Source organism: Cryptomeria japonica, unplaced genomic scaffold (assembly GCF_030272615.1).
Source record: "Cryptomeria japonica unplaced genomic scaffold, Sugi_1.0 HiC_scaffold_15, whole genome shotgun sequence".
Lineage (NCBI taxonomy): Eukaryota > Viridiplantae > Streptophyta > Pinopsida > Cupressales > Cupressaceae > Cryptomeria > Cryptomeria japonica.
In genome coordinates, this window is record NW_026728837.1 from 1,512,501 (window position 1) to 1,535,000 (window position 22,500).

Consider the following 22,500-nt stretch of genomic DNA (forward strand, 5'->3'; position numbering starts at 1 on the left):
GCGGCGTGCACGAAGTCGGACCCCGGTTTGCCCCGGGTGCGCACCTCGCGTGCACCTTGGTGCGCACACCTTGGCTGGGTTGCGCGGCCTGGTGGGCACCATGGTGCGCACCAAGGAGCGCTCCGAAGTGTGCTCCAAGGTGCGGCGTGCACGAAGTCGGAGCCCGGTTTGCCCCGGGTACGCACCTCGCGTGCACCTTCGCCGGGGTGGGCACCTCGGCTGGGTTGCGCGCCCTGGTGCGCACCAAGGAGCGCTCCGAAGTGTGCTCCAAGGTGCGGCGTGCACGAAGTCGGAGCCCGGTTTGCCCCGGGTGCGCACCTCGCGTGCACCTTCGGCGGGGTTGCGCGCCCTGGTGGGCACCATGGTGCGCACCAAGGAGCGCTCCGAAGTGTGCTCCAAGGTGCGGCGTGCACGAAGTCGGAGCCCGGTTTGCCCCGGGTGCGCACCTCGCGTGCACCTTCGGCGGGGTTGCGCGCCCTGGTGGGCACCATGGTGCGCACCAAGGAGCGCTCCGAAGTGTGCTCCAAGGTGCGGCGTGCACGAAGTCGGAGCCCGGTTTGCCCCGGGTGCGCACCTCGCGTGCACCTTCGCCGCGGTGGGCACCATGGCGTGCACGAAGTCGGAGCCCGGTTTGCCCCGGGTGCGCACCTCGCGTGCACCTTCGCCGGGGTGGGCACCTCGGCTGGGTTGCGCGCCCTGGTGCGCACCAAGGAGCGCTCCGAAGTGTGCTCCAAGGTGCGGCGTGCACGAAGTCGGAGCCCGGTTTGCCCCGGGTGCGCACCTCGCGTGCACCTTCGCCAGGGTGGGCACCTCGGTGCGCACACCTTCTCAATGTTTTCTTGCCTTTTCTGGAAATTGGTGAAGGCAGCGCATCAAAGGTGCGCACCTCGGTGTGCTCCGAGGTGCGAACCCGAGAGCGCTCCGAGGTGCCCACGAAGTCGAAAGTCGGGTTAATTGCATTGTTTTCCCCGGGTGCGCTCCGAGGTGCGCAACATCGGCGCGCACCAAGGAGGGCTCCGAAGTGTGCTCCAAGGTGCGCACGATGGCGTGCACCTCTGGTGCGCACGATTCGGAGCTCGGTTTGACCGGGGTGCGCACACCTTGGCTGGGTTGCGCACCTTTTGTGCGCTCCAAGGTGCGCACGAAGTCGGAGCTCGGTTTGCCCCGGGTGCGCACCTTCGCCAGGGTGCGCACCTTGATGCGCACGCCTTGGCTGGGCTGCGCACCTTGGTGGGCGCCATGGTGCGCACCTTTCGTGCGCTCCAAGGTGCGCACGAAGTCGGAGCTCGGTTTGCCCCGGGTGCGCACCTTGGTGGGCGCCATGGTGCACTCCGAGGTGCCCAAGATTGGTGCGCACCAAGGAGCGCTCCGAAGTGCGCTCCAAGGTGCGCGCGAAGTCGAAAGTTGGGTTAATTGTCCGGTTTGCCTCGGGTGCGCACCTTGCGTGCACCTTCGCCAGGGTGGGCGCCTTGGTGCGCACACCTTGGCTGGGCTGCGCACACCTTGGCACCCGCGTTTCCTTCATTTTAAATTTTTTTTTTTTACAATCTCTCAAGTGGGAAATTCTATAATCTCAACTTTTTTTGCCTTTTCAGGAAACTTTTGAATGGAGCGCATCATTGGTGCGCTCCGAAGTGTGCTCCAAAGCTCTCTCCAGCTGCGTGCACCTGCCCCGGCCGCGCACCCGGCCCCGCCCAGCTTCGCTCACCTGTCCCGGGCGTCTGGTGCGGAACCTTAGAGTAAGAAACATCACCGTGCACCTTGGCCAACGTGCGCGACTCGACCGAGCGCGCACTGGCCGAGGTGCACACCGATTTCACCTGGGTGCGCGCGCAGCACCTCGGGCGCACCGGGGTGCGCGCACAACGCCCGGGTTGCACCGTGGCCTGTGTGCTCGGGGCGCCTCGGGTGCGCGCTCGGTGTCGCCCCCGCGCGCGCGGTAGTGCGGGCAGCGCACCCCGGCCCGGCCCGGCCCCGACGAGAACGCAAACGGGCAAAAGGTTTATTCAAATAGCATTGCGATGCCCGGCGAAAAACTAAAAAAGGGTGCAACACCGGGACTTCCCGGGAGGTCACCCATCCCAGTACTACTCCGGCCCAAGCGCGCTTAACTGCGGAGTTCTGATGGGATCCGGTGCACTAACGCTGGTATGATCGCACCCGTTATGAGCTTGTCGCAGTGTGTACTTAGCAAACCGCGACCCACGTGCGAATCCACCCCGGCCACCCACCCCCGTCGAGGTGCACACCCTCCCTCGCGAAGTGCGCCCCGTTCGCCAAGTGTGAGCCCTGCCCGGGTGCGCGCACCTTGCTAGGGCGTCGGGTGTGCACCCGGCCCGGCCTACGTGCGTGCACCTGTAGGGGGCGTCGTGTGCGTGCAGTGTCCCGTCTGCAACGCGGTGCCCACACACCACCTCGGGCGCAACGACCTGCGCTCACATGTGGGCCGAGTGCACCTTGGTGCATGTTCGGGGCGCCTCGGGTGCACGCTCGATCTTGCCCCGGTGCACCAAGGCGCTCGGTTTGCCCCGGGTGCGCACTTGGTGCAAGGTGGGCACCCAAAATAGGGATCAAGCACCAAAACACAAGTTTCGGGATGCAAAATGGGACCCAAGGACCACAAATGCGTTCCAAGACCCATGATGGGTCCACGAGAACAAAAATGTGTTCCGAGACTTAATAAACAAATATTGGGTTTTAGGAGAAGAAACATGCTCTGATGCCCAAAACGAGAATCGACCCCGAAAAGGCCACAGGCCAAAAGTGGGATGCGAGACAAAAAAAAATGGGACCCGAGGACCAAAATTGGGTTCCCAGGTCGAAGACAGGGCAACCGGACAAGAAACGACCTCTAAGGCTCGAAATGAGTCCCGACGACTAAAACTTGACAAGAAGCACCCATCAGGCACCCAACTCGACACCCATGGGATGCCGACCCACCCGGGCTTCCACCTAGCACACCTTGGCACCCACCCACCCTCGCACCCAACCTCGCACCCAACTTAGCACCTTTGAACCCACATTGGCACTCACCCTGACCCTGGCACCTTGGAACCCACATTGGCACTCACCTTGACCCTGGCACCCACCTTTGCACTCACCTTGGGACCCACCCTGGCTCCCACCTCGGCACCCACCCAGACACCCACCTTGGTTCCTTGGCACCCACCTTGGATCCTTGGCACCCACCCCGACACCCACCTTGGCACGCAACTTGGCTACTTGCCACCCACCTTGGCTCCTTGACGCCCACCCCGACAACCACCCCGTGACCTACCCTGGCTAGGGTTGGTGCACACCCACCCTGGTGCCCACCTTGGCACCCACCCTATGACCCACCTTGGCACGCACCTTAGTACCCACCCCGTTACCCACCCTAGGACCCACCCCGTGACCCACCTTGGCCAGGGTGGGTGCCTTGGTGCGCACAACTTGCCTGGGCTGCACACCAGGGCGGGCTCAAGATGGCACCCGCGTTCCGTTTTTTTCACTATCTTTCAAAACGGAAATTTTAAAATCTCATTTTTTTCTTTTTTTTGCCTTTTCTGGAAATTAGTGAAGGCAGCGCATCAAAGGTGCGCAATGCTGGTGCGAACCCGGGAGCGCTCCGATGTGTGCTCCAAGGTGCGGCGTGCACGAAGTCCGAGCCCGGTTTGCCCCGGGTGCGCACCTCGCGTGCACCTTCGCCGGGGTGAGCACCTTGGCTGGGTTGCGCGCCCTGGTGCGTACCAAGGAGCGCTCTGAAGTGTGCTCCAAGGTGCGGCGTGCACGAAGTCGGAGCCCGGTTTGCCCCGGGTGTGCACCTCGGGTGCGCACCTCGCGTGCACCTTCGCTGCGGTGGGCACCTTGGCTGGGTTGCGCGCCTTGGTGGGCACCATGCAGTGCACGAAGTCGGAGCCCGGTTTGCCCCGGGCGCGCACCTCCGCCAGGGTGGGCACCTTGGTGCGCACAACTTGCCTGGGCTGCGCATCAGGAAGGGCTCAAGATGGCACCCGCGTTCCGTTTTTTTCACTATCTTTCAGAACGGAAATTTTAAAATATCGTTTTTTTTTGCCTTTTCTGGAAATTAGTGAAGGCAGCGCATCAAAGGTGCGCAACGCTGGTGCGAACCTGGGAGCGCTCCGATGTGTGCTCCAAGGTGCGGCGTGCACGAAGTCGGAGCCCGGTTTGCCTCGGGTGCGCCCTGGTGGGCACCATGGTGCGCACCAAGGAGCGCTCCGAAGTGTGCTCCAAGGTGCGGCCTGCACGAAGTCGGAGCCCGGTTTGCCCCGGGTGTGCACCTCGGGTGGGCACCTTGGTGCGCATGCCTTGCCTGGGCTGCGCACCAGGGCGGGCTCAAGATGGCACCCGCGTTCCTTTTTTTTCACTATCTTTCAAAACGGAAATTTTAAAATCTCATTTTTTTTTGCCTTTTTCTGGAAATTAGTGAAGGCAGCGCATCAAAGGTGCGCACCTCGCTGCCCACCACGGTGCGCAACGTCGGTGGGCACCCGGGAGTGCTTCGAAGTGTGCTCCAAGGTGCTGCGTGCACGTTGTCGGAGCCCGGTTTGCCCCGGGTGCGCACCTCGCGTGCACCTTCGTCGGGGTGGGCACCTTGGCTTGGTTTGCCCCGGCTGCGCTCCGAAGCGGGGTTATTGGAGCGCCGCCTCTTTTTTTGTCGGAGCGTTTGGTGGGGTTTCTCGCATTGGCTCTTCCGAGGCCCGGTTGCCACCCTGGCGCGCACGAAGTCGGAAGTAGGGTTAATTGCCCGGGTGCGCACCTTTGCCAGGGTGGCACCTTACCTGGGCTGCGCACCAGGGCGGGCTCAAGATGGCACGCGCGTTCCGTTTTTTTCACTATCTTTCAAAACGGAAATTTTAAAATCTCCTTTTTTTTTTGCCTTTTCTGGAAATTAGTGAAGGCAGCGCATCAAAGGTGCGCACCTCGCTGCCCACCTTGGTGTGCTCTGAGGTGCGCACCCGGGAGCGCTACGAAGTGTGCTCCAAGGTGCGGCGTGCACGTTGTCGGAGCCCGGTTTGCCCCGGGTGCGCACCTCGCCTGCACCTTGGCCGGGGTGGGCACCTTGGCTGGGTTTGCCCAGGGTGCGCTCCGAAGCGGGGTTACTGGAGCGCCCCCTCTTTTTTTGTCAGAGAGTTTGGTGGGGTTTCTCGCATTGGCTCTTCCCAGGCCCGGTTGTTGGGTGCGCTCCCACCCTGGCGCGCGCGAAGTTGGAAGTTGGGTTAATTGCCCGGGCGCGCACCTTCGCCAGGGTGGGCACCTTGGTGCGCAAACCTTGGCTGGGCTGCGCACCAGGGCGGGCTCAAGATGGCACCAGCATTCCCTTTTTCTCACTATCTTTCAAAACGGAAATTTTAAAATCTCGTTTTTTTTTTGCCTTTTATGGAAATTAGTGAAGGCATCGCATCAAAGGTGCGCACCTCGCTGCCCACCTTGGTGTGCTCCGAGGTGCCCACCACGGTGCGCAACGCCGGTGCGAACCCGGGAGCGCCCCGATGTGTGCTCCAAGGTGCGGCGTGCACGAAGTCGGACCCCGGTTTGCCCCGGGTGCGCACCTCGCGTGCACCTTGGTGCGCACACCTTGGCTGGGTTGCGCGGCCTGGTGGGCACCATGGTGCGCACCAAGGAGCGCTCCGAAGTGTGCTCCAAGGTGCGGCGTGCACGAAGTCGGAGCCCGGTTTGCCCCGGGTGCGCACCTTCGCCGCGGTGGGCACCATGGCGTGCACGAAGTCGGAGCCCGGTTTGCCCCGGGTGCGCACCTCGCGTGCACCTTCGCCGGGGTGGGCACCTCGGCTGGGTTGCGCGCCTTGGTGCGCACCAAGGAGCGCTCTGAAGTGTGCTCCAAGGTGCGGCGTGCACGAAGTCGGAGCCCGGTTTGCCCCGGGTGTGCACCTCGGGTGCGCACCTCGCGTGCACCTTCGCTGCGGTGGGCACCTTGGCTGGGTTGCGCGCCTTGGTGGGCACCATGCAGTGCACGAAGTCGGAGCCCGGATTGCCCCGGGCGCGCACCTCCGCCAGGGTGGGCACCTTGGTGCGCACAACTTGCCTGGGCTGCGCACCAGGAAGGGCTCAAGATGGCACCCGCGTTCCGTTTTTTTCACTATCTTTCAGAACGGAAATTTTAAAATCTCGTTTTTTTTTGCCTTTTCTGGAAATTAGTGAAGGCAGCGCATCAAAGGTGCGCAACGCTGGTGCGAACCTGGGAGCGCTCCGATGTGTGCTCCAAGGTGCGGCGTGCACGAAGTCGGACCCCGGTTTGCCCCGGGTGCGCACCTCGCGTGCACCTTGGTGCGCACACCTTGGCTGGGTTGCGCGCCCTGGTGGGCACCATGGTGCGCACCAAGGAGCGCTCCGAAGTGTGCTCCAAGGTGCGGCGTGCACGAAGTCGGAGCCCGGTTTGCCCCGGGTGCGCACCTCGCGTGCACCTTCGCCGCGGTGGGCACCATGGCGTGCACGAAGTCGGAGCCCGGTTTGCCCCGGGTGCGCACCTCGCGTGCACCTTCGCCGGGGTGGGCACCTTGGTGTGCAGACCTTGGCTGGGTTGCGCGCCCTGGTGGGCACCATGGTGCGCACCAAGGAGCGCTCCGAAGTGTGCTCCAAGGTGCGGCCTGCACGAAGTCGGAGCCCGGTTTGCCCCGGGTGTGCACCTCGGGTGGGCACCTTGGTGCGCATGCCTTGCCTGGGCTGCGCACCAGGGCGGGCTCAAGATGGCACCCGCGTTCCTTTTTTTTCACTATCTTTCAAAACGGAAATTTTAAAATCTCATTTTTTTTTGCCTTTTTCTGGAAATTAGTGAAGGCAGCGCATCAAAGGTGCGCACCTCGCTGCCCACCACGGTGCGCAACGCCGGTGGGCACCCGGGAGTGCTTCGAAGTGTGCTCCAAGGTGCTGCGTGCACGTTGTCGGAGCCCGGTTTGCCCCGGGTGCGCACCTCGCGTGCACCTTCGTCGGGGTGGGCACCTTGGCTGGGTTTGCCCCGGCTGCGCTCCGAAGCGGGGTTATTGGAGCGCCGCCTCTTTTTTTGTCGGAGCGTTTGGTGGGGTTTCTCGCATTGGCTCTTCCGAGGCCCGGTTGCCACCCTGGCGCGCACGAAGTCGGAAGTAGGGTTAATTGCCCGGGTGCGCACCTTTGCCAGGGTGGGCACCTTACCTGGGCTGCGCACCAGGGCGGGCTCAAGATGGCACGCGCGTTCCGTTTTTTTCACTATCTTTCAAAACGGAAATTTTAAAATCTCCTTTTTTTTTTGCCTTTTCTGGAAATTAGTGAAGGCAGCGCATCAAAGGTGCGCACCTCGCTGCCCACCTTGGTGTGCTCTGAGGTGCGCACCCGGGAGCGCTACGAAGTGTGCTCCAAGGTGCGGCGTGCACGTTGTCGGAGCCCGGTTTGCCCCGGGTGCGCACCTCGCCTGCACCTTGGCCGGGGTGGGCACCTTGGCTGGGTTTGCCCAGGGTGCGCTCCGAAGCGGGGTTACTGGAGCGCCCCCTCTTTTTTTGTCAGAGCGTTTGGTGGGGTTTCTCGCATTGGCTCTTCCCAGGCCCGGTTGTTGGGTGCGCTCCCACCCTGGCGCGCGCGAAGTTGGAAGTTGGATTAATTGCCCGGGCGCGCACCTTCGCCAGGGTGGGCACCTTGGTGCGCACACCTTGGCTGGGCTGCGCACCAGGGCGGGCTCAAGATGGCACCAGCATTCCCTTTTTCTCACTATCTTTCAAAACGGAAATTTTAAAATCTCGTTTTTTTTTTGCCTTTTATGGAAATTAGTGAAGGCATCGCATCAAAGGTGCGCACCTCGCTGCCCACCTTGGTGTGCTCCGAGGTGCCCACCACGGTGCGCAACGCCGGTGCGAACCCGGGAGCGCCCCGATGTGTGCTCCAAGGTGCGGCGTGCACGAAGTCGGACCCCGGTTTGCCCCGGGTGCGCACCTCGCGTGCACCTTGGTGCGCACACCTTGGCTGGGTTGCGCGGCCTGGTGGGCACCATGGTGCGCACCAAGGAGCGCTCCGAAGTGTGCTCCAAGGTGCGGCGTGCACGAAGTCGGAGCCCGGTTTGCCCCGGGTACGCACCTCGCGTGCACCTTCGCCGGGGTGGGCACCTCGGCTGGGTTGCGCGCCCTGGTGCGCACCAAGGAGCGCTCCGAAGTGTGCTCCAAGGTGCGGCGTGCACGAAGTCGGAGCCCGGTTTGCCCCGGGTGCGCACCTCGCGTGCACCTTCGGCGGGGTTGCGCGCCCTGGTGGGCACCATGGTGCGCACCAAGGAGCGCTCCGAAGTGTGCTCCAAGGTGCGGCGTGCACGAAGTCGGAGCCCGGTTTGCCCCGGGTGCGCACCTCGCGTGCACCTTCGGCGGGGTTGCGCGCCCTGGTGGGCACCATGGTGCGCACCAAGGAGCGCTCCGAAGTGTGCTCCAAGGTGCGGCGTGCACGAAGTCGGAGCCCGGTTTGCCCCGGGTGCGCACCTCGCGTGCACCTTCGCCGCGGTGGGCACCATGGCGTGCACGAAGTCGGAGCCCGGTTTGCCCCGGGTGCGCACCTCGCGTGCACCTTCGCCGGGGTGGGCACCTCGGCTGGGTTGCGCGCCCTGGTGCGCACCAAGGAGCGCTCCGAAGTGTGCTCCAAGGTGCGGCGTGCACGAAGTCGGAGCCCGGTTTGCCCCGGGTGCGCACCTCGCGTGCACCTTCGCCAGGGTGGGCACCTCGGTGCGCACACCTTCTCAATGTTTTCTTGCCTTTTCTGGAAATTGGTGAAGGCAGCGCATCAAAGGTGCGCACCTCGGTGTGCTCCGAGGTGCGAACCCGAGAGCGCTCCGAGGTGCCCACGAAGTCGAAAGTCGGGTTAATTGCATTGTTTTCCCCGGGTGCGCTCCGAGGTGCGCAACATCGGCGCGCACCAAGGAGGGCTCCGAAGTGTGCTCCAAGGTGCGCACGATGGCGTGCACCTCTGGTGCGCACGATTCGGAGCTCGGTTTGACCGGGGTGCGCACACCTTGGCTGGGTTGCGCACCTTTTGTGCGCTCCAAGGTGCGCACGAAGTCGGAGCTCGGTTTGCCCCGGGTGCGCACCTTCGCCAGGGTGCGCACCTTGATGCGCACGCCTTGGCTGGGCTGCGCACCTTGGTGGGCGCCATGGTGCGCACCTTTCGTGCGCTCCAAGGTGCGCACGAAGTCGGAGCTCGGTTTGCCCCGGGTGCGCACCTTGGTGGGCGCCATGGTGCACTCCGAGGTGCCCAAGATTGGTGCGCACCAAGGAGCGCTCCGAAGTGCGCTCCAAGGTGCGCGCGAAGTCGAAAGTTGGGTTAATTGTCCGGTTTGCCTCGGGTGCGCACCTTGCGTGCACCTTCGCCAGGGTGGGCGCCTTGGTGCGCACACCTTGGCTGGGCTGCGCACACCTTGGCACCCGCGTTTCCTTCATTTTAAATTTTTTTTTTTTACAATCTCTCAAGTGGGAAATTCTATAATCTCAACTTTTTTTGCCTTTTCAGGAAACTTTTGAATGGAGCGCATCATTGGTGCGCTCCGAAGTGTGCTCCAAAGCTCTCTCCAGCTGCGTGCACCTGCCCCGGCCGCGCACCCGGCCCCGCCCAGCTTCGCTCACCTGTCCCGGGCGTCTGGTGCGGAACCTTAGAGTAAGAAACATCACCGTGCACCTTGGCCAACGTGCGCGACTCGACCGAGCGCGCACTGGCCGAGGTGCACACCGATTTCACCTGGGTGCGCGCGCAGCACCTCGGGCGCACCGGGGTGCGCGCACAACGCCCGGGTTGCACCGTGGCCTGTGTGCTCGGGGTGCCTCGGGTGCGCGCTCGGTGTCGCCCCCGCGCGCGCGGTAGTGCGGGCAGCGCACCCCGGCCCGGCCCGGCCCCGACGAGAACGCAAACGGGCAAAAGGTTTATTCAAATAGCATTGCGACGCCCGGCGAAAAACTAAAAAAGGGTGCAACACCGGGACTTCCCGGGAGGTCACCCATCCCAGTACTACTCCGGCCCAAGCGCGCTTAACTGCGGAGTTCTGATGGGATCCGGTGCACTAATGCTGGTATGATCGCACCCGTTATGAGCTTGTCGCAGTGTGTACTTAGCAAACCGCGACCCACGTGCGAATCCACCCCGGCCACCCACCCCCGTCGAGGTGCACACCCTCCCTCGCGAAGTGCGCCCCGTTCGCCAAGTGTGAGCCCTGCCCGGGTGCGCGCACCTTGCTAGGGCGTCGGGTGTGCACCCGGCCCGGCCTACGTGCGTGCACCTGGAGGGGGCGTCGTGTGCGTGCAGTGTCCCGTCTGCAACGCGGTGCCCACACACCACCTCGGGCGCAACGACCTGCGCTCACATGTGGGCCGAGTGCACCTTGGTGCATGTTCGGGGCGCCTCGGGTGCACGCTCGATCTTGCCCCGGTGCACCAAGGCGCTCGGTTTGCCCCGGGTGCGCACTTGGTGCAAGGTGGGCACCCAAAATAGGGATCAAGCACCAAAACACAAGTTTCGGGATGCAAAATGGGACCCAAGGACCACAAATGCGTTCCAAGACCCATGATGGGTCCACGAGAACAAAAATGTGTTCCGAGACTTAATAAACAAATATTGGGTTTTAGGAGAAGAAACATGCTCTGATGCCCAAAGCGAGAATCGACCCCGAAAAGGCCACAGGCCAAAAGTGGGATGCGAGACAAAAAAAAATGGGACCCGAGGACCAAAATTGGGTTCCCAGGTCGAAGACAGGGCAACCGGACAAGAAACGACCTCTAAGGCTCGAAATGAGTCCCGACGACTAAAACTTGACAAGAAGCACCCATCAGGCACCCAACTCGACACCCATGGGATGCCGACCCACCCGGGCTTCCACCTAGCACACCTTGGCACCCACCCACCCTCGCACCCAACCTCGCACCCAACTTAGCACCTTTGAACCCACATTGGCACTCACCCTGACCCTGGCACCTTGGAACCCACATTGGCACTCACCTTGACCCTGGCACCCACCTTTGCACTCACCTTGGGACCCACCCTGGCTCCCACCTCGGCACCCACCCAGACACCCACCTTGGTTCCTTGGCACCCACCTTGGATCCTTGGCACCCACCCCGACACCCACCTTGGCACGCAACTTGGCTACTTGCCACCCACCTTGGCTCCTTGACGCCCACCCCGACAACCACCCCGTGACCTACCCTGGCTAGGGTTGGTGCACACCCACCCTGGTGCCCACCTTGGCACCCACCCTATGACCCACCTTGGCACGCACCTTAGTACCCACCCCGTTACCCACCCTAGGACCCACCCCGTGACCCACCTTGGCCAGGGTGGGTGCACCCACCCTGGTGCCCACCTTGGCACCCACCCATCCTAGCACCCAGCCTGTGACCGGGCTTGGAACCCAACCTTGCACCCGCACCCGTCTTGGCCAGTGTGGGTGCGCACCCATCCTGGCACCCACGTTGTGACACACCCTTTAACCCACGCACCCTAGCACCCACGTTGGCACCCACCTTGGAACCCAACCTAGCAACTTGGCACCCACCCCGTGACCCACCTTGGCATCCACCATAGCAGTCGCCGACTTGGCACCCACCTCGGCACCCACCTTGACACTTGTGGACCCACCTTGCCACTCACCCTAGCATCGACCCATCCTAGCACCCACCCTGGCACCTTTGCACCCTAGCACTCACCCATCCTAGCACCTAACCTGTGACCCACCTTGACACTCACCCTCGCACCCACCTTGGAACCCAACCTAGCACCCACCCACCCTGACACCAACCCTAGCACCTACCCACCCTTGCACCCACCCTGTGACCCATCTTGGCACCCACCCATCCTACCACTCAACCTATCACCCACCTTCTCACCCACCTTGGCATCCACCTTAGCACCCACCCACACTGGCACCTTGGCACCCACCTCGGGCAAGGTGGGTGCACACCCACCCTGGCACCCAATTTAGAACCCACCGAGCATGTTACCCACCTTGGCACCCACATTGCAGCCCACCCTAGTACCCACCCTATGACCCACATTGGCATCCACACCCTAGCACCCAGGCACCTCGACACCCGCCTTGACACCCACCCTAGCACTGAACCTGTGACCCACCTTGGAACTCACCCTAGAACCCACCCACCCTGTGAACCACCTTGGCATCCACCTTAGCACCCACCCACCTTGGCACCCACTCTAGCACTCACCCATCCTAACACCCAACTTGTTACCCACCTTGGCACCCGCCCTCGCGTCCACCTTGAAACCCACCCTAGCACCCACCCACGCAGGAGCCCACCTTGGCACCCAACCTAACACCCACGCATCCTGGCACCCAACTTGTGACCCACCTTGGAACCCACCCTAGTACCCACCTTTGAACCCACTATATCACCAACCCACCTTGGCACCCACCCTATGACCCTCTTTGGAATCCACCCTAGCACGCACCCACCCTGGCACCCACCATGGAGCGCACCCTAGCACCCACCCACCTCGGCACGCACCTCAACACCCACCTTGGTGTGCGCACTGCGCCAACCTCTCAAAGACCCTATGTGGTGCGCTCCAAAGTGTACACCTTTGGTGCGCTCCAAGGTGCGCACCTTTGGTGCACACCGAGGTGCACACCAAAGTGTGCACCGAGGTGAGCACCAAAGTGCACTCCAGGGTGCACACCAAGGCGTGCACCTTTGGTGCGGTCAATGCAAACGAATTCGGAAGTTGGGGTCGATGTCCTAATCGCTGCTGCAGACTACACGTATGAGAATCGGACAAATAGCTTTATATAGGGGAGGTGTTGCGTTTGATGGGTCGACTCCCCTGGTTGTGTGCACTGCACCAACTTCAAAGACCCTGTCTTGTTTAAGAAGTCAAAAGTTGGGGTGGATGTCCTAATCATTGCTGCAGTCTACGCATGTATGAGAATCAGACAAATAGCTTATATAGGGGAGGTGTTGCATTCGGTGGGTTGACTCCCCTGGTTGTGCGCACTGCGCCAACCTCAAAGACCCCGCATAGCAGAAGAAGTCGGAAGTCGGATTTTGGTGAGCACCAAGGCGTGCACCTTTGGTGCGGTCAACGCAGACGAATTCAGAAGTTGGGGTGGATGTCCTAATCGTTGTTGCAGGCTACACATGTATGAGAATCAGACAAATAGCTTATATAGGGGAGGTGTTGGGTTTGATGGGTCAACTCCCTTGGTTGTGCGCATTACGCCAACCTCAAAGACCTTGTTTTCGTTAAGAAGTCAAAAGTTGGGGTCAATGTCCTAATGGCTCCTGCAGGCTACACATGTATGAGAATCGGACAAATAGCTTATATAGGGGAGGTGTTGGGTTTGATGGGTCGACTCCCCTGGTTGTGCGCATTACGTCAACCTCAAAGACCTTGTTTTCGTTAAGAAGTCAAAAGTTGGGGTCGATGTCCTAATTGCTCCTGTAGACTACACATGTATGAGAATCAGACAAATAGCTTATATAGGGGAGGTGTTGGGTTTGATGGGTTGACTCCCCTAGTTGTTCGCATTACACCAACCTCAAAGACCTTGTTTTCGTTTAGAAGCCGAAAGTTGGGGTCGATGTCCTAATTGCTCCTGCAGGCTACGCATGTATGAGAATCAGACAAATAGCTTATATAGGGGAGGTGTTGGGTTTGATGGGTCGACTCCCCTGGTTGTGCGCATTGCGCCAACCTCAAAGACCCTGCATTGCGGATGAAGTCGAAAGTCAGAGTTTGGTGTGCTACAAGGTGTGGTCGAAGGTGCTCACCTAGGTGTGCACCTTTGGAGCACAGGAAAAGTGCCCTCCAAAAGTGCGCACCTTTGGAGTGCACAAAAGTGCCCTCCAAAAGTGCGCACCTTTGGAGCGCAGAAAAGTGCCCTCCAAAAAGTGCCCTCCAAAAGTGCGCACCTTTGGAGCGCAGAAAAGTGCCCTCCAAAAAGTGCCCTCCAAAAGTGCGCACCTTTGGAGCGCAGAAAAGTGCCCTCCAAAAAGTGCCCTCCAAAAGTGCGCACCTTTGGAGCGCAGAAAAGTGCCCTCCAAAAAGTGCCCTCCAAAAGTGCGCACCTTTGGAGTGCAGAAAAGTGCCCTCCAAAAAGTGCCCTCCAAAAGTGCGCACCTTTGGAGCGCAGAAAAGTGCCCTCCAAAAAGTGCCCTCCAAAAGTGCGCACCTTTGGAGCGCAGAAAAGTGCCCTCCAAAAAGTGCCCTCCAAAAGTGCGCACCTTTGGAGCGCAGAAAAGTGCCCTCCAAAAAGTGCCCTCCAAAAGTGCGCACCTTTGGAGCGCAGAAAAGTGCCCTCCAAAAAGTGCCCTCCAAAAGTGCGCACCTTTGGAGCGCAGAAAAGTGCCCTCCAAAAAGTGCCCTCCAAAAGTGCGCACCTTTGGAGCGCAGAAAAGTGCCCTCCAAAAGTGCGCACTTTTGGTGCGCACCAAGGCGCTGGTTCGGTCGTTGCAGGCGAGTTCGGAAGTTGGGGTCGATGTCCTGAGCGGAGGTGCAAACTACACAGGTGTCGGAATCGGACAAATAGCTTATATAGGGGAGGTGTATGCTTCGATGGGTCGACTCCCCAGGTTGAGCGCACCGCGCCAACCTCAAAGACCCTACGGTATGGATGAAGTCGGAAGTTGGGTCCGATGACCGATTCGATTAGTAGGTATGCTCATGAGGTCGGAATTTGGGTCCGATGACCTGCCATGTGCAGGAAGGCGAATGTTGACACTGTGCGTTGCAAGGTGCACACCAAGGCGCTGGTGCGGTCTTTTTAGTCGAGTTCGGAAGTTGGGGTCGATGTCCTGATCGGAGGTGCAAGCTACACAGGTGTGGGAATCGGACAAATAGCTTATATAGGGGAGGTGTATGCTTCGTTGGGTCGACTCCCCGGGTTGAGCGCACCGCGCCAACCTCAAAGACCCTACGGTATGGATGAAGTCGGAAGTTGGGTCCGATGACCGATTCGATATGTAGGCATACTCGCGAGGTCGGAATTTGGGTCCGATGACCTGCCACGTGCAGGAAGGCGAATGTTGGCACTGTGCGTTGCAAGGTGCGCACCAAGGCGCTGGTTCGGTCGTTGGAGGCGAGTTCGGAAGTTGGGGTCGATGTCTTGATCGGAGGTGCAAACTACACAGGTGTGGGAATCGGACAAATAGCTTATATAGGGGAGGTGTATGCTTCGTTGGGTCGACTCCCCGGGTTGAGCGCACCGCGCCAACCTCAAAGACCCTACGGTATGGATGAAGTCGGAAGTTGGGTCCGATGACCGATTCGATATGTAGGCATACTCGCGAGGTCGGAATTTGGGTCCGATGACCTGCCATGTGCAGGAAGGCGAATGTTGGGACTGTGCGTCGCAAGGTGCGCACCAAGGCGCTGGTGCCGTCGTTGCAGTCGAGTTCGGAAGTTGGGGTCGATGTCCTGGTCAGAGGTGCAAACTACACAGGTGTGGGAATCGGACAAATAGCTTATATAGGGGAGGTGTATGCTTCGATGGGTCGACTCCCTGGGTTGAGCGCACCGCGCCAACCTCAAAGACCCTACAGTATGGATGAAGTCGGAAGTTGGGTCCGATGACCGATTCGATACGTAGGCATATTGGCGAGGTCTGAATTTGTGTCCGATGACCTGCCATGCGCAGGAAGGCGGAATTTGGGTCCGATGACCGAGTTGATGGCGTGCCATGCGCAGAAAGGCGGAATTTGGGTCCGATGACCGAGTTGATGTTGATGGCCCGCCATGCACAGGAAGGCGGAATTTGGGTCCGATGACCGATTTGAAGGCGTGCCATACGCAAAAAGGCGGAGTTTGGGTCCGATGACCGAGTTGATATTGATGGCCCGCCATGCGCAGGAAGGCGGAATTTGGGTCCGATGACCTGACATACGCATGGAGTCCGACTCGGGGGCCGATGTTCGATTCGATGACTTGCATTGTGGGTAAAGTCGGAAGTTGTGGTCTTTGACCCGATTCGATGACCAGACTTCGGCTGCTTGAGAATCGGACAAATAACTTATATAGGGGAGGTAGTGTTCTCGAGCATCCTCCCCCCGTGCCCGTTTATGTCGATTGATGCTGGTGCTCGACTGGTTGGAGCGCTCGGATGCAAAAATCTTGCACCAGGATTTATCGATTGTGATGGACACGGCAAGTCTCCTGATTGCTATGCAGGAGCTCATCGTGAATCTCTATGCGGCCTTGGTATGGACTCGACCTGCGGAATGGTTCGGCAATGGTAGTCGCTCCAACACGTCCTTGCAATGGCCACAGAGGTGATTCGACTAGAGCTCCAGTCTAGCTTTTGGGTTGCTTGGCGGACTGGTATAGCCGCGATCGAGTTCCGGCCATGAACGTTTTAGATAGCTCTTGGGCTTTCTGGGACGGAAGTCGGAAGTTTGGGCTGTTGTCCGATTTGATGACCATTCTTCGGATGTGTGAGAATCGGACAAATAACTTATATAGGGGACTGTGTTGTCTCACGCAGCCCCCTCCGTGCCCCTCTATCTCGACCGATGTTGGTGCTTGAAAGGGTTGGGATCGCTCGGATTTATAAACGTGCACCACCATTTGTCGAGTGTGAGGGACGCGGCAGGTCTCCTAAATGCTATGCGGGCGCTCTCTGAGAATCTCTATCCGGCCTCGACACAGACTAGTCTTGCTGAATGGTTTGGCACTGGTAGTCGATCCAACACGTCGTTGTTGTGGCCGCCTAGGCGATTCGATTCGAGCCCCCGTCTAGCTTTTGGGTTGCTTGGCGGATTTTGCCCTATCCGCAAGTGAGCTCGGTCCCTAAACGTTCGAGAAACCCGATTGCTATGCGCCGACTCTCTTTCTTGCGAGCCTCCATCTAGCTTTTGGGTCTCTACGGAACGGAAGTCGGAATCTGGGACCGTTGTTTGATTCGACGAGGCAGACTACGGTTGTGCGAGAATCGGACAAATAACTTATATAGGGGAGGTGTTGACTGGAGCATTCTCCCCCGTGCCCCTCTAACTCGACCAATGCTGGCGCTCGAACGGTGGTAGCGCTCGGATTTTCATTGAGCGCCAGCATTGGTCGATTTAGAGGGGCATGCGAGATTCCCGAATGCTATGCGAGGGCTCTAACGGAAATGTCTATTGGTTTCGGTATGGATGCAATTGCGAGTGGTTCGGCAAAGGTAGTCGTTCCGATGCGTCCATGTCGTGGCCAAATCGATAATTCGATTTGAGCCCTCGTATAGCATTTGGGTCTCTCGATGTGATTCCGCATTCCAGTCCCTTTGGGCACTGCTTGAGCCGCATCCCAGGGGGTTCCCTTCCCAATAATCTGCCTCGCAACCCGATTGCTATGCGGTGAGGCTCCTCGGCCGCCTCGGAACTATCTGTGTATCAGACGCATCGCGGGATAAGGGGTTGGCAACGGTAGTCGCCCCAAGCGCGTCCGATGCTTGGACCATTCCGAGGCGGCCCTGAAGCCTCTTCCGTCTAGCCGTTGGGTCCTTCTCGCCGCATCCCTCGCCTCGCAACCCGATTGCTATGCGGTGAGGCTCCTCGGCCGCCTCGGAACTATCTGTGTATCGGACGCGTCGCGGGATAAGGGGTTGTCACTGGTAGTCGCCCCAAGCGCGTCCGATGCTTGGACCATTCCGAGGCGGCCCTGAAGCCTCTTCCGTCTAGCCGTTGGGTCCTTCTCGCCGCATCCCTCGCCTCGCACCCCGATTGCTATGCGGTGAGGCTCCTCGGCCGCCTCGGAACTATCTGTGTATCGGACGCGTCGCGGGATAAGGGGTTGTCATTGGTAGTCGCCCCAAGCGCGTCCGATGCTTGGACCATTCCGAGGCGGCCCTGAAGCCTCTTCCGTCTAGCCGTTGGGTCCTTCTCGCCGCATCCCTCGCCTCGCACCCCGATTGCTATGCGGTGAGGCTCCTCGGCCGCCTCGGAACTATCTGTGTATCGGACGCGTCGCGGGATAAGGGGTTGTCATTGGTAGTCGCCCCAAGCGCGTCCGATGCTTGGACCATTCCGAGGCGGCCCTGAAGCCTCTTCCGTCTAGCCGTTGGGTCCTTCTCGCCGCATCCCTCGCCTCGCACCCCGATTGCTATGCGGTGAGGCTCCTCGGCCGCCTCGGAACTATCTGTGTATCGGACGCGTCGCGGGATAAGGGGTTGTCACTGGTAGTCGCCCCAAGCGCGTCCGATGCTTGGACCATTCCGAGGCGGCCCTGAAGCCTCTTCCGTCTAGCCGTTGGGTCCTTCTCGCCGCATCCCTCGCCTCGCACCCCGATTGCTATGCGGTGAGGCTCCTCGGCCGCCTCGGAACTATCTGTGTATCGGACGCGTCGCGGGATAAGGGGTTGTCACTGGTAGTCGCCCCAAGCGCGTTCGATGCTTGGACCATTCCGAGGCGGCCCTGAAGCCTCTTCCGTCTAGCCGTTGGGTCCTTCTCGCCGCATCCCTCGCCTCGCACCCCGATTGCTATGCGGTGAGGCTCCTCGGCCGCCTTGGAACTATCTGTGTATCGGACGCGTCGCGGGATAAGGGGTTGTCACTGGTAGTCGCCCCAAGCGCGTCCGATGCTTGGACCATTCCGAGGCGGACCCGAAGCCTCTTCCGTCTAGCCGTTGGGTCCTTCTCGCCGCATCCTTCGCCTCGCACCCCGATTGCTATGCGGTGAGGCTCCTCGGCCGCCTCGGAACTATCTGTGTATCGGACGCGTCGCGGGATAAGGGGTTGTCACTGGTAGTCGCCCCAAGCGCGTCCGATGCTTGGACCATTCCGAGGCGGACCCGAAGCCTCTTCCGTCTAGCCGTTGGGTCCTTCTCGCCGCATCCCTCGCCTCGCACCCCGATTGCTATGCGGTGAGGCTCCTCGGCCGCCTTGGAACTATCTGTGTATCGGACGCGTCGCAGGATAAGGGGTTGTCACTGGTAGTCGCCCCAAGCGCGTCCGATGCTTGGACCATTCCGAGGCGGACCCGAAGCCTCTTCCGTCTAGCCGTTGGGTCCTTCTCGCCGCATCCCTCGCCTCGCACCCCGATTGCTATGCGGTGAGGCTCCTCGGCCGCCTTGGAACTATCTGTGTATCGGACGCGTCGCGGGATAAGGGGTTGTCACTGGTAGTCGCCCCAAGCGCGTCCGATGCTTGGACCATTCCGAGGCGGACCCGAAGCCTCTTCCGTCTAGCCGTTGGGTCCTTCTCGCCGCATCCCTCGCCTCGCACCCCGATTGCTATGCGGTGAGGCTCCTCGGCCGCCTTGGAACTATCTGTGTATCGGACGCGTCGCGGGATAAGGGGTTGTCACTGGTAGTCGCCCCAAGCGCGTCCGATGCTTGGACCATTCCGAGGCGGCCCCGAAGCCTCTTCCGTCTAGCCGTTGGGTCCTTCTCGCCGCATCCCTCGCCTCGCACCCCGATTGCTATGCGGTGAGGCTCCTCGGCCGCCTTGGAACTATCTGTGTATCGGACGCGTCGCGGGATAAGGGGTTGTCACTGGTAGTCGCCCCAAGCGCGTCTGATGCTTGGACCATTCCGAGGCGGCCCCGAAGCCTCTTCCGTGTAGCCGTTGGGTCCTTCTCGCCGCATCCCTCGCCTCGCACCCCGATTGCTATGCGGTGAGGCTCCTCGGCCGCCTTGGAACTATCTGTGTATCGGACGCGTCGCGGGATAAGGGGTTGTCACTGGTAGTCGCCCCAAGCGCGTCCGATGCTTGGACCATTCCGAGGCGGACCTGAAGCCTCTTCCCTCTAGCCGTTGGGGCTTTCTCGCCGCATCCCTCGCCTCGCACCCTGATTGCTATGCTGTGAGGCTCCTCGGCCGCCTTGGAACTATCTGTGTATCGGACGCATCGCGGGATAAGGGGTTGGCAGTGGTAGTCGCCCCAAGCGCATCCGATGCTTGGACCATTCCGAGGCGGCCCTGCAGCCTCTTCCGTCTAGCCGTTGGGGCCATCTCGCCGCATCCCCCACCTCGCACCACGATTGCTATGCGGTGAGGCTCCTTGGCCGCCTCGGAACTATCTGTGTATCGGACGCATCGCGGGATAAGGGGTTGTCACTGGTAGTCGCCCCAAGCGCGTCCGATGCTTGGACTATTCCGAGGCGGCCCTGCAGCCTCTTCCGTCTAGCCGTTGGGGCCATCTCGCTGCATCCCCCACCTCCTCGGCCGCCTCGGAACTATCTGTGTATCGGACGCATCGCGGGATAAGGGGTTGGCAGTGGTAGTCGCCCCAAGCGCGTCCGATGCTTGGACTATTCCGAGGCAGCCCTGCAGCCTCTTCCGTCTAGCCTTTGGGGCCATCTCGCCGCATCCCTCGCCTCGCACCCCGATTGCTATGCGGTGAGGCTCCTCGGCCGCCTGGGAACTATCTTCGTATCGGACGCATCGCGGGATAAGGGGTTGTCACTGGTAGTCGCCCCAAGCGCGTCCGATGCTTGGACTATTCCGAGGCGGCCCTGTGGCCTCTTCCGTCTAGCCGTTGGGGCCATCTCGCCGCATCCCCCACCTCGCACCCCGATTGCTATGCGGTGAGGCTCTTCGGCCGCCTTGGAACTATCTTCGTATCGGACGCATCGCGGGATAAGGGGTTGTCACTGGTAGTGGCCCCAAGCGCGTCCGATGCTTGGACTATTCCGAGGCGGCCCTGCAGCCTCTTCCGTCTAGCCGTTGGGGCCATCTCGCCGCATCCCCCACCTCGCACCCCGATTGCTATGCGGTGAGGCTCCTCGGCCGCCTTGGAACTATCTTCGTATCGGACGCATCGCGGGATAAGGGGTTGTCACTGGTAGTCGCCCCAAGCGCGTCCGATGCTTGGACTATTCCGACGCGGCCCTGTGGCCTCTTCCGTCTAGCCGTTGGGGCCATCTCGCCGCATCCCCCACCTCGCACCCCGATTGCTATGCGGTGAGGCTCCTCGGCCGCCTTGGAACCATCTTCGTATCGGACGCATCGCGGGATAGGGGGCTGTCACTGGTAGTCGCCCCAAGCGTGTCCGATGCTTGGACCATTCCTAGGCGGCCCTGAAGCCTCTTCCGTCTAGCCGTTGGGGCCTTCCCGCCCCATCCCTCGCCTCGCACCCCCGATTGCTATGCGGTGAGGCTCCTCGGCCGCCTTGGAACCATCTGTGTATCGGACGCATCGCGGGATAAGGGGTTGGCACTGGCAGTCGCCCCAAGCGCGTCCGATGCTTGGACCATTCCGAGGTGGCCCTGAAGCCTCTTCCGTCTAGCCGTTGGGGCCTTCCCGCCCCATCCCTCGCCTCGCACCCCGATTGATATGCGGTGAGGCTCCTCGGCCGCCTTGGAACTATCTGTGTATCGGACGCATCGCGGGATAAGGGGTTGGCACTGGTAGTCGTCCCAATCGCATCCGATGCTTGGACCATTCCGAGGCGGCCCTGCAGCCTCTTCCGTTTAGCCGTCGGGGCCTTCCCGCCGCATCCCTCGCCTCGCATCTCGATTCCTATGCGGTGAGTCTTCTCGGCCGCCGCGGAACTATACCTGTTATTGCTACTGCATCCTTCGGCTGGTAACCTCCTCTGCCGCCTTGGAACGTTCTCTTTGTCGGACGCGTCGCGGGATAAGGGGTTGGCACTGGTAGTCGCCCCAAGCGCGCCCGATGCATAGACCGCTCCGAGTCGACCTTGCTTTCAGCCTCTCACATGCATAGACCTCTCTGAGTCGACCCTGCAGCCTCTCACGTTTAGCCTTTGGAATCTCGCCTCACAACATGATTGCTATCCTTGATGCATCCCTTGCCTCGAGCCCTGATTGCTTTCTTGGCTGCATCCCTCCTCTCCTCACAGCCCGGTTGTCATCACTGCTTCATCCGTCGCTTCATGCATTCTGGCTGCTGGGCCCTTCCCACCGCACACCTCGATTGCTATCTCTTCTGCATCACACACCCCGATTGCTATCTCTGCTACATCCCTCGGCTCTCACTTCTGCATCCTTCGCCTCACACCTCGATTGCTATCAATGCTGCATCCGTAACCTCACACCCCGATTGCTATGCGGGGAGGCTCCTTGGCCGCCTTGGAAATTTCTGTGTGTCGGACGCACCGCGGGATAAGGGGTTGGCACTGGTAGTCGCCCCAAGTGCGCCCGATTCTTAGACCGCTTCGAGGTGACCTCGTAGCCTCTTTCGTCCAGGCTTCCTGCCTTCAACGCCCTTTTTACACCTCGATTGCTATGCGCGGGCTCGTTGGCGTCTATCACCTCTCTGCGAAGAGTGGCACGATGATTGTTGGGGTAAATCGTAGCAGTCCGATCTCTGGCCTTGGGCCATTGTGAGGGCTGATCGATTTCCTGTGCGCATCTCGTGTTCGCCCAGTAACAGACTCGACGACTTGTAATCGGTCTTGTTCCCGATTGTTCCTGGAGGTAGTCTTCGGAACTCTTGGATTTGACCTGTCACTCGAACTGTCCTCTTCCGAGGATGCTTGTGTGTGTGTGCTTGTGCCATTTCCTTGGCGGTATTAACGAGATATTAAAGAGCGGAGTGAGCGCCTCGCCCAGCTATGTTTGGGGCTCTCACTCCCTTACCCGGTGTGCGACCGCTTTGCACGTAGGT

General features: G+C 60.6%; 2 non-coding genes across 2 annotated transcripts; both read right to left on the reverse strand.

Annotated features, from left to right (window-relative positions):
* Positions 1-2,043: 2,043 nt before the first annotated feature.
* LOC131860487 (5S ribosomal RNA) lies at positions 2,044-2,162 on the reverse strand. Its single transcript, XR_009359582.1, has one exon. It is a non-coding gene; the product is annotated as a 5S ribosomal RNA (ribosomal RNA).
* Positions 2,163-9,916: 7,754 nt separating this feature from the next.
* On the reverse strand, positions 9,917-10,035 carry LOC131860557 (5S ribosomal RNA). The gene has a single exon (XR_009359651.1). It is a non-coding gene; the product is annotated as a 5S ribosomal RNA (ribosomal RNA).
* Between the last annotated feature and the right edge of the window lie 12,465 nt (positions 10,036-22,500).